At 45.8% G+C, this 12,406-nt stretch overlaps 1 long non-coding RNA gene across 1 annotated transcript; it reads left to right on the forward strand.

Annotated features, from left to right (window-relative positions):
* Window positions 1-1,824: 1,824 nt before the first annotated feature.
* On the forward strand, window positions 1,825-12,406 carry LOC308178188. Its single transcript, XR_013939625.1, has 3 exons — window positions 1,825-2,063; window positions 2,256-2,364; window positions 8,167-12,406. It is a non-coding gene; the product is annotated as an uncharacterized lncRNA (long non-coding RNA).

Raw genomic sequence — 12,406 nt, forward strand, 5'->3', positions numbered from 1 at the left:
CAACACTGCGGAAAATATCCTTCAGGATAATCTCTCTCACAAAGCTGCTTAACATTTTAGTAATATACAGTTCACTTCCAGGTGTCAAAGGATTTCAGCCTTTCTCATCTCTGTTCAAAGGCATCTTCATCTGCTGGCACCCTGGCGCTTCTTCTCTGCTCCGATTAAGCGTGCGAGCTGGCAGCTGCAGCTTGCAACGCGGATTTACCTACGGAGAACTCAACAGCAAGCTCGTGGTGCTGCCTGGCTTTATCTTCAGGTGCCTGTGCTGGGTTCTGGCAAAGACAAGGTGATGTTGGGGCATGCCAAATCTCACCTCCATTTGGCTGAATTCAGAAGCGCTGGAGAGTACCAAGTGCACACCTTTGCTGTTTCCCACTCGGGCTTGTAGGAAGGATTAGGAGAGGAGGCTGATCTGCCCGTTTGCCTTCACCTTGAATCAGGGAGTGGAGGCAGAGAGCAGTCCTGCTCCCAGGCTCTGCTCTGTTAACCGGGAAACTTCATGTCCACCTCACTGTGACCAGAAGGAGAATCGATAGCAGTGCTGCTGCTAATGGGGCTGACCCACAGACAGGGGTTGCTAAACCTGGTACTGATGGAAGATTAGGGGAAAATGGCATTGTAAAGGTGAACAGGATGCTGTTTTCAGTGATGAGGCTCAGATGTTGGCTGGGTGGGAGCTTACAGTGGGGAATCGCTCCGATCCTGGGAGCCTTCCAGCAGATAGACACGAGCCTGGCATAGCCCGTGGGATGGGATTGATTTCTGGTGTTCCTCTGGTCGGTGCCGCCGTTCTGGGGTTGGTCTGTGTCTGTCCCCGCTGATCTGACTTCCAGAGGTGCTGAACATGCACAGCTCCCCTGCAACCAGAGAGAAATAGAGCCGAAGGCTTCAGCAGTGCTGTGCCTCAGTTTACCTGCAAGTAAATTTAAAATATAAAAATTAAAATGTTTATGGCTAACCAACAGTGAGATCTGATGCATGCCTGCCTCTGTCCCATGCTTTGACTCAGATCCCAGAGAGGTCACAGAGTGAGCAAATGGGTTTCAGTTGGACGGCACTCAACCACAAGTGCTTCAGGAGCTCATCTAATGTGCTCCAGCTGCTGAATCAAGTCCCCAGCTGCCCCTGAAACACATATAGGATCTATAAAAGGCCCTCAGTGCCGGCTCCTGTGCTGTGCCGATTCCCCTCCCATAGCACAGTGCTGCTTCCTAATGCAAACCTACCTTTGGCTTAGCAGCAGCTCCCGGAAAGCTCTTGTTGCTGTAAAGAGAGCTCACCACAAAGCTGCAACGTTCAACTCCAGCCCCACTCACTTGTGCTTCAATTATTTAGGCCGGTTTTAAGCAAGGGCACCCACTTGCATTTAATATGGTGCTTGGAGTGGTGTCACTGCTGGGTTTAATGCATGCTCCAGCGCTCTGCTGGCTCTCGGTCCTCTCCCCCAGCGGCACAAGCCAGCGAGCGGGGATGTCCCCGGGCTGTCCCCTGCTAGGGCAGCCCTGCCTGCCACCAGCCCTGCCTGCCACCAGCCGCAAGCCACTCGGAGCTTTCCTGACCCTGACCCCAGCTCGCGACGAGGTTGTCTGCATGATTGCTGCTGTTGCGGTACGAGACCTGCAGTTGAAGAGAGGCAGGCCTCCAGACAGCCTCGCTGAACGCTTGATTCGGTTAAAATCGATGGAATAATTAGCCCACAGAGTCTGCCCAAAGGTCAGGAAGCAGTGATTTCTTTTTTTTTCTCGCAGCAGCTTTGGTTCTGAGCGCTTGCTTTAGTGCAAGGATTGCAAGCAAAGGCACTTCACCAGGTAGGTTATAAAAGTGTTATGACTGCTGGTATTAAGCTGACAGGCTAATGTGACAAGTGCTTAACAAGGTCTCCCAAAATAGAGAGGTAAATGCTTTGCAGTGCTGGTTTCTCGGACAACCCCGAAATGAGCTGACGGGCATGGCGCGGGCTGGGCTGGCTGCCTGGGAGGCAGAGTGCAGGAGAGCCTCGGAGAGCGGCGTGGAGGAAGAGGAGGAGGAGAAGGATGCCAGGAGAAAGAGGACGGGACCAGGTAGGGGCACCCTGCTCTCGCACCCCGTTCTATCCCGTGGCCCCAAAGCTCGTTCCCCCCCCCCATCCTCTCCCCCTCTGTCACCCAGCTCTGTGCTGCTCCCCGCGTGCTGGCAGCAGGCGTCTGCGGCGACAAGGGACACGAGGACGGTGCCATACAGGAGAATCCATCTTTCCCCCTCTCATCCCACAGGGGCACGTATGCTACCAGCTGGACACGCTGCATCCCGCGGGCTGTGTTTGCAGAAACGCTCTGATCTCTCATTTTTAAGCCCCACGTTTCAATCCCCCTCGGAGCGAAGGTAAACGGCTGGGATGCTGCTTCGGTGGATTCAAGGTTTCAAGTCAAACAGTAGTCATTTAACCACTCTTTTAAAGTTCATATCATTTGAATGTCATATGTCAAACTAATGCTACTTCCAGTGAAGGCAAATAGATATTTATTCCCCTCTCAGCTGTCCAGCGGTCTGACATTCATTATTGAAACATTGCAGCTGCCAGGGATTGAAATTACCTGTAGGAGTGCATCGAGCAAAGCCTTCCACCTCTTTAAGGGTTATTCCCTGTAATACTTTTTAGTTCAGGCTCATTTTACAGCTGCTCTTGGTCTGCAGTTGCTTTTTCCTATGTCTGAACAAGGTCAGGCATGGGCTTTTTGACCATTTCCTCCAAGACGATGTTGTAACTTCATTTTTCACAGCTTGTCTTTGGCTCGGACTTGCGGTCACTGCGCACCTCGGTGCAGCTCCAGTCCCTGAGGGGCCAGCACTGCAAATTCTCTTCCTGGGGAGTCCCAGGCAGGGATTGTTATTTATTTGTTTATTTATTTCATGTATTATTTTGCATGCAATAGCGAACATTTTGTAGCTCATTGGGCACTAAAATATTCAGTTGGCTGTGTGCGAGTTCAGGGACAGAAGGAAAGACAGTGGAGATGACTAGATTAGTCTGCATTTAGACATTGCCCCGAACTTCACAGAGCAATTTACACCTGTACGAGGGTCCGAGGGTCCGTGGAGTTATATTGAATCAGACCAGGAGCATTTTACAGCCACTTTGCATGAGCATAAATGATAGCATAAGGTGCAAAGGAAACAGCCAGCCGGACAATTACATAGCATCTTCACACGCCTTATTAATTCTCATTACATTACCCTCTGTGCTGAGACTCAGCATCTTCCCTTCCCCACGAAGGGAAGGACGGGTGAGGCTGCAGAGCCAATTTAGCCACCTGCCAAATGTACAGCCTCTGGCTGCTGGTAGCTTCACTCCTTGGGTCTGGAGAGCAGGCTGCCCCCTGCCAGTGTCTGAGAAGCATCTTGCTAAATCAGTGATGGAAATCACAGCTGTCTCCTGCCCTACCGGGCTTCTGAGCAACCTGTGATGTTACAATCAACCACACCTATGTCTTTTCATTTTATTTTATTTTATTTTATTTTATTTTATTTTATTTTATTTTATTTTATTTTATTTTATTTTATTTTATTTTATATTATATTTTATTTTGTTTTATTTTATTTTATATTTTATTTTATTTTATTTTTATTAATTTTTTTTCTGAGCTTACCTCCATAGGTATCTCAGGAAGGGGGGGGTGCCGATATTCACCTGAAGACCATGCACCCAGTTCCTGCCTGATACTGAAATTCCTTAAAAGAGAGCAGCTCCTTAGCACTCCCAGAGCTCTTGCCCCATTTCCCACTCGGAGCCACTTGCTTAAAAGCTGGCAGGCCTGAACCTTTCTAGCCAAAGATGACCAGAAGGACCCGGTGAGTGCTGGGCTCCTCAGGCAGCAGACAGCTTGAATAGTCAGACCAGCTTTATGCAGCTGGGAGAATGGCTATCTGATGTTCTTTCTGGGAATCTTATTAATGTTATCTTATTATTTCATAATAGATGTAACCCATGTGCTAGGGCTGGCAGGCTGTAATTGGGCCTTGCCAGGGAATTACTCATATTTTTCATTCTTGAAGGAATGAACAGCGTATTCGGTTACGCTAACTACCTCATTTGTGTGGATTCCATTCACTTTATGTGTCTCGCTCCTGAAGTATTACGGCTAGGGCAGCGATTTCTCACCCAAAGTAAACGTCGGAGAGTCTCGAAGCAGATGCTCTCTTCTCCCGGCGCTGAACAGACGCTGGCACTGTGTTCTCCTCTCCTTTGGATGCTGCAGAGTTGCCCAAAGGTGTTTTTGTTTTTTTTTCCGCAGAACATGCTTTGTTGATGGAGATCCACAGCTCTTCTTCCAGCTCAGTGTCTCAGGGTGCTGCAGCAAAATGTGGAGCTCTCTGAAACAGGGGGGACAATATTATTTATTTATTGTTGCTTTCTAAGTCCTCTTTGCCTATTCAGTAACCTTTATCTGGGCCTCAGGCCTTTTGGGCTGACTTGTAAAGCACCAGAAAAGGTAGAGCATCTACCCAAGGTCTCAGCCAAAGAGTTTTTTTTACTCTCCACGGGGTGTAAATGATAGTTTCAGCCATAACGAACCCTCCTCCCAATACTTACAATTACGCTCTTTTGTGTGCATATCAAAGCACAAGCAACATATCCTCGTCAATAAAAGTCCTTCCTAATTCCTTTTTATCCTCCCCGGGGGAGTCCTTAGAGCCCCGTGGATCCTTGAGCAACCCTTTAATTCCTCCCGCCTCGGCCCTCGCTGCAGCCAGCAGTGAAAATGCTGCTCCCGAACCAGGCTGCGGTGGCTGCTGGACGCCACGGAGCATCACCTGCCCACAGGGACGCAGCTTTCTGCAGTGTTATCAGAAATGTTTCCACGCGTTTGTTTGCAGAATGTCTTTATCCAGCCAGGAGAAATGTCCCTTGAAGTCAGCTAACCAAATAAATAAATAACAGTCAGAGACAATAGAGTGGAAAAGTTTCTAGAGGGAAATAAGTGATGGATTGGAAGAGATTTGAGGCTGTTATGGTGTACAATTCCGTGCGTGATGTGACAAGATAGAATCCTCATTGTGCCCCTTCCTGGTCTTCCATTTTAAATGAAGTCCTAAAAATGCTGATTTAAAAGGGTTGGAGAAGCAAAACAAAATAGGCAGATGTACGGGGTGACATTTTTTTTTGTAGACTTGGAATTTTTTTCATAATACAGCTGCTGGTAGCTGTGTCAGAATAGAGCTCTTTGACCAGGGTGCAGAAGGGATGCTGGAGCTGCTGGCAGCTTTTTAGTGTGCTCATGCACAAGTCTGAACAAAGAGAGCAGTGATTTCACTTCTCAACCATAGTAATAGCAAGCAACAGGAATTCTGACCTGGAATTTGTCTTTGCATTCCAAGACCATCCTTGAGCAGCCTGTGGAGACCCAGGGAAAACAGCTGATTAATGCCACCATTAATGAAAATAAACGCAGCATAAATTTCCAAGTACCAGGACTGCTTCCCAAAGCATCCAGGGGTGAGGGATAACAGCAAATGCAATAAAGCAGAAATCTACTTTGACTGTCAAGGGATAATGTTTCTTAGCTCAGACCCAGGCCTGTGAGGGGGAACATACCGTCCGTAGCAAAGCAGTCTGTGACCTTGAAGAGCTCATATGCTTGAAAAGCGATCTCAGAAATGCAGACGTGAATGTTATCGGTGGCTGTTTCCCCCCTCCCAGCCCCTGCAAAGGGTCCCGTGTTATCTCCTGCACTGCACAGGACCTGGCTGCTGTTGATGCCCAGGGTGCTATTGCCCGAAATGCAAATCAGAAGTTTTCGGGTAGGTTTTGTGGCAAAATAGCAGTAAATGTTCTGCCCACCATCAACAGGCAGATTTGTCAAGGAGGTGCCTGTAGTGTGAGGGGTAGGGTGTGCAGGTATTTGTGTGCATGAGCCCGCGTCTGGGAGAAGTCTCTGCCTCTTTCTCATGTGTGTATTTATCTCACCGATTTGACCAAAGGAATTACAGGATTGAAAGGAAATTAATAGCTTAGCACCCAGTCAGCTTCTTGTTTTGAATCAATCCATTCTTGTCACTTGGACTGAACTAAATAATTAATCGTGCTACCTAAAAATAATTACGGCTAATATCACAGAGATTACACTAGCCAGTTCGAACAATAATGTTGTTAAGAACATCTAAATAACCCTATATTTAATTACAGTCTGGCTTGTTTAGTGATGTACAGGTTTGGGGCTTGCTCTCACTGCAAATTTGGGCCAGTTACATTTATTAAATGAGAACTTTTTATAGCTAGTGTTCAAATTATCAAATACTTGCCTAAAGCAATCCCATTGATCAAGTGTATCATTTGTAATACAAATGTTTTTATTAGGAGGCTTTGTTCAAGATAAATGAAAGATCAAATTAACTGGAGATTGGTTTGAGTAGAAAATGCTGCAGCTGGATAATTTCAAGCACTGAGGCTGAACATTTCTTTCAAATGACGAGAAGTCATCAACTAAGTCTTAATATAAAACATGCACGCACACAGGCATCTTTGTATTGATTCCTCTCATTTCAATGGCACTCTTTATACAAAGCACATCAGGTTTTGTAGGAAAGGTTGCAAACCCATCACATCACTGCAACTAAACCGGTCTGAGATTTTTTTTTTTTTTTCTGGCCAAAATTGCATATGCTGTCAATATACCAACATGCCCCAGAACCCTCTTCCCACTCCCTCATTTTTCATCCCCGTTCTGCTACCTCTGTTCCCACCCAGGACGATTCCTTGTGCAGCTCTGCTCTTAATTCAAACATCTCCCTTGCATCTGGGCTGGGGCGGTAGCGTGCCTCCTTTTCGGAAGGAAAACCACGAGAAGGGAGCCTGGACACGTGAATATTTACCTCTTTCCAGCATTTGTGGTAGCACAGCAGGGTCTGGATGTGATTGAGGGTTTGCCCATGATCAGCCAGTGGAAAATGAGCATGTGAGTGCAATGCTGTTACATTATATATATACACACATTAATACAGTCTGCGTTAGGAAAGCTATTTGTCTGGGGTTACATTTTTGGCTGTCATGTAGAACTGTAGGTATTAAATAGTTGCTTTCTAAATTAAGCTCTCCCCTCACCACATCCCACTCCCATAGCGATGCGTGGAGCGTTTGCTGATACAGGCGGTACAGATGTCTGGGGAGCTGCTGTAAAACCTCCCAAGATTTACAGCTCCTCCGCCAGGTTTCTCCATGGGTTGGCTTCAGAGGGAGAGGTCTCACAGGCATTCAGGATCCTTCCAAATCTATCTCCAGAGGCACCCGCAATAATCAGAGGAAATCCCTTGAAGCCCATCAGATAAAATTTACAGACCTGGAAAGGCAGCATGGAGGTCAGTTAATCCCTGGGGACAGGCTATTTCTGGCCTGTTCAGGGACACGAGGCCAAGTTTCCAGCACGTGCCGAGCACGGAGAGACGCTTTGTGAAGAACTCCAGGTGCTCCAGCTTGGTTTGGCTTACAGCAGGAAAATCGATGTAAATCGCCTCAAAATGCCAGGTTTCTTCTTAATTTGAGGTGGGGAGGAATACTCAGCTCATATACTTGGATCTAAACATCCATAATGCCTGTCCCAGCACCCTGTTAATGTACCAGGAGGGTGCTCAAGCAGCGCGATATGCAGCACAGCTTTTAGGGAGAATTATTACTTTATTTATCACTTTAGCAGAGGAAGTAATGACCCCAGGTGGAATTACAGGTGGTAATGAAAAACAGAGACTTGTTTTTCTCAGCTAGCATTTGTGGCTACTCCAAGTACAGGGGTATCTATGCAAGAACCAAAAGTGTGTACCATATATACATACGACAGATATTCACAGGATTATATATGTGTGTATGATGTGCTCGTCATGTTATATCTGGTTTTGGAGCTGCAGAAACTGGACTGGGAGAGCTTGTATTTTGCTTTTATGCTGTGGCCAATAATAGCTTGTTACCCTCATTGAAAGGTTTAAAAGCTGTGACCATTATGTTTGATGAAGGTGGTTCAAACTTTGCTTTGGAAAACTGCAGCGCATTGGTTGGAGATGTATTTCCTCCAGAAAAGCTACAGCTATTGTAGTAATAATTAAAAAAAAAAAAAAAAAAAAAGGCAAACCATCAAATTTAGGAGTTATATTTAAAGAGACAGAGAGGGAGATCAAATTAACCCCTTTACTCTGCAGACAAGGCTGAAGCACAAGGACATCACTGCAGTCTGCCCAGCAAAGTAAGGAACGAAAGCAACGGCGTGTATTGGTAATGGGTAACTTGATATGAGCCGAGCAATTTAATTTCTATAGGGAACACAGTGATTGAAAGCAGCACTAATGCTGATTAATCCCCCTCCCTCTTTTCTGTCTTCTAATTTCTCGCTCCTTGGTGCTCTTCATTCCTTTCAGACGAGTCCCATTGTACATGTACACCAGGACACCTCGTGCTACACGCGCTGAATACATCAAAATCTTGGGGGTCACACTGCTGCTTTTCTTAACCTGTATTACACTTTATAAAGCCGTGTTTTTCTCTACTCATTCCAAAACATTTTATATAGTTCATGTAATTACTGTTTTAGTCATTGACCATATGAAAGTCATTTTCTCATCAGATTTTTTTTTCAGCATCCAAAGATGGGACTGCAGCATCGCATCCCTGTTCAGCTCACAGGGCTGCTTTCAGAGGACAGCTACTGGTGGGACATACGGCCTCTCCAGCCTCTTTCCTTAATCTGGTCCCAGGCACAAGGACAGATAATTTAGAGGAGAGAAATTCATGCTCATTATACATGTGCTGATTTCAGGAAAGCAGACTCAGATTGATTTCACCAGGAATATTTGTTGTGTTTTGTTTTAGTGTAGTAGATAGTCTGTTTTCAGGGAAAACAAAACAAAACAAACAAAGAAAAAAACACAACAACAACAACAAAACAACAACAACAAAACCAGTGTGATCTAGGTTTAGAAATGACTCAAGTTTGGCCACCCAAATAACATGACAGTTGGGAAATCTCAGCTAAGTTCAATGTCCTGCCTCTGTCTGCAACATCTCCTGGAAAAGCCACGGAAGTGACTCACAGGTTGCTTCATCTGCCAAGAGCTTCCCTGTCTGCTGTCCTTGCAAAAAGAGATTTCCTCATCTCAGGCAGCAGCTGGGTTGTTGTGTGCAGTCAAAACTGCCTCTGAAAGCAGAGGATGTCTGGGAGAAGGGCTGACACAACACAATTTTAGGCAGGAATACATCTGAAAATAAAGTTTGGCAAAGAAAGCTTAAGAGGGAGAAATGTGCAGAAGTTACAGGAGCAAAATCCTGATTTCTCCAGCATTGTTTTCAGAAGGGGAGTGACAACTTTTGGGAAAATGCCAGGATTTTAAATATGCATTTTCTTTTTCTGAATATTGGACATGCCAGCCCAATGGGAACAGTGGATAAGTTTAATTGAGTGTTTAGATTTAATCGATTGGTTTAATTGATTGTTTAGGTTTAATTGATTGGTTTTGATAAAGTGTTCCTAGTCACCAGAGACACCAGGCTGTACAGACAAGTGAAGAGTAGGCACTACTTGTCTGAGCATCTTTGTCACACGTGTAGATAAATAATAATAATAGGAGAACAAACAGAAATTCTTCTCAGGGTGAAACAAAAAATATATGGTTTGGGGCAAAATAGTTCTGATGTCTGCCTGAAGTTATGGACATGAGGTCTATGTTGTCAAAGAAACCCAGTAAAACCACGGCCAGCTGGTTATCAAGATAATGGCTGGGAAAGGCAGGAGCCAACGCAATGGTCAGCAGACAGCTCCCAGAGCAGAGGGTGCAGAAAGTTTCCCTATGGGCTCAGCAAGGTCTTGCTGAAAATCAGCAGGAATTCTTCGGGAAAAAAACTTCAAAGTAAGTGTTGTCTATGTTAGCTATTGCCAGCTATTATATTATATTATATTATAGCTCAGCTATTGCCAGGACTCCAGCAGTCGGTTAACAGTGTCACCATCTCCTGCTGCCTGATGTCGCTTGTGAGTGGCACGGAGAGGGCAAAGAGGGAATGACTTGTACCGTCCCTCCCAGCAGAACTAAAGACATCAGTTGAAACTGGAAGGTTTTCAGTGCAAGCACAGAGAGGTACTTCCCTTCCTGTGCATATCTATGGACTCCTTGAACCACAAAGCCCAGGAAGCTGAGAGAGTGTTTCTGACAAGTACCTCTAACTCTCACCCTGCTCCCAGGCTTTTCCATGAGCATCTGCTGTCGGCACTGTTGGGAACAGGCTGAGCTGCTCACACTGACGTTTTTATGCTCCTCGGTTTCTTTATTGTCTTTATTTGACCAAGAAATTGCAAGCAGAAGAGCAGTGTCTTGGAGGACTGAGGATCCGCCGGGCTGCACTGAAGACCAACAGACCTCAGACTTGGTTCCTGCTGTCACGAGGAGCACAATCTCCGTGCTGCTGACGTTGATTTTACATCTGACTTCAGCCGCAACAGGCTCAAGGATTTCATTATTCAGCAGCCTCTCCATCTGCTTTATTGAAAATGTGTGCAAAGATTAAACATGACAAGGAATTTGTTTCCAAGATACTGATATTTTGGGATGGATTAAGAAGTGTAAGTACACCCTTCTTTCCCTGGAGAGCAAGGCAGGCTGTGCCTCTCCGCTCTGGTCCCCTCCAGGCTGCCCAGTGTCGTGGGGCTGCACAGAAAATGGTGTCACAGCTGTGTGCCTTTGCAAGTTATTTCTCTTCTTTTCCTACAGAGCCTTTTAATTCGAACCCCAAAAGAAAACAGGTTCATCAAATGTCATCTTGAGAATATCCCCCTGCATCCAGGCACCGTGAGTGTGAGAAATGATTTGTCGGGCACCACTACAGCTAGTTTTCGCCTGTTCCTATCCATCTCCTGTCAGCACTCACACCCCTGTTGACAAAACGAATTTCGCTTTGATTTCATCTTTCCAGATAACACAGATTAACTGGAAGCTGTCTCTTTTCTGTTGTTGTGAAAGCGTACAGAAGGAGCAATCCTACAGAAGAGATGCAGACGTCTGAGCAAAGCTTGCAGTTGTGGTAAGCAGTTCAGACCAACATATTGCTGGAAACAGAGATACCAGAGGTACCAGCCACTTCTGTAAGACTTTGAGCACAATAAATGCAAATGCCCATGTTACTATGCCGTTTTAATACTGTTTTCATGTCTCCCAACCAGCATCTCCTGCAGGGTTACGGTCCCCATCTTCTTGCATTCAGCCTTCCTCCTCCTCTGCTGCAGCTGTCATCCCGTATGCCGCGCGGGAGGAAGAGCAGGGTCAGACAGCCGCCGCCGAGCTGCCTCGTGTCGTCTGCCTTGCCTTCCCCCTGCAATTGTGGTGTGACAGATGCAGGAGAGAAGAAGAACTCCTGGAGGAGCACACAGGTTTATGTATTAGTGAAGATTTCCTCTGTTGTTTCAAGGGCGTAATACAAGGAAAAGGGAAAGAGAGAATTAGATGAGCCATGGCAATCCTTCCCGCTGGGAGACAGCAGCTCCACACTTACCGTTATTGCCACGAGGAGACAGTGATAGTGCAGTCAGGGACTTGTGTGACAGTTGTAGCGAGAAGACCCAGGGAAATTAAGATGGATCCTGCAGATAAGCAGCATTTAATAAAACTAAAGTGGATGCTTTTGGAGGCAAGCGATTTGCTCACCTCTGGAGAGCCTGGACAGAGCTGGAGTTTCTTGGAGTGACCTCATGAGCAGAAGAGGAGCCGTGAGTCACCTTCATCATCATAACGCTTCACAGGGCCAACAATTTAAAATGTCAAGAAGCTTTTTCTGGAATAGTTGAATAAGTTATTACCTAAAGCAACTCCAGGCAGCCCCAGAGCATCTAATGTGGCCTCATGTGGTAGGGAAGGGCAGTCAGCCCACAGCCCAGGCAGGCAAGGATGGAACTGGGGGCTTCATACCCTGGAACAAAACCATGTGTACTACAGCATATTCAGTGTGTTTTACAGTGTGCACATACACCAGTGAGAAGAGATCATTTGCTCTCACTCCGTCCACAGAAAGAAAGTCAGGGAATGGAGGCTGTGATGAGATAAATGGTTATTATGAGATATAGGCATTTTTAATTAGCTCCTGCAGACTGCACCACACTCCTAATGAGCTCTTGCCAAGTTTGCTGTGATTCCTCTTTACGTTTTGTAACTCCGTAATAGTAACAATATAATCATTTTCTATAATAACCATGATAAAACCCAGATAATCCTTCTGTAACTCCTGCATAAGCTTCATGTAATTAAATCAGTTGGTGAAACATTCTTGGTCTAAGGGACAGATGAATGCAGCACAGCTCTGTCACCCAACAAAAGGGGCTGATGCAGAGAACACATTTCCCATATCTTCCTACACCCAAAGCATTATAAATCCAGTTAATGGGGTTAAAATGGTGAACAG

The sequence above is a fragment of the Anser brachyrhynchus genome (assembly GCF_964034855.1).
Source record: "Anser brachyrhynchus genome assembly, chromosome: 15".
Taxonomy (NCBI): domain Eukaryota; kingdom Metazoa; phylum Chordata; class Aves; order Anseriformes; family Anatidae; genus Anser; species Anser brachyrhynchus.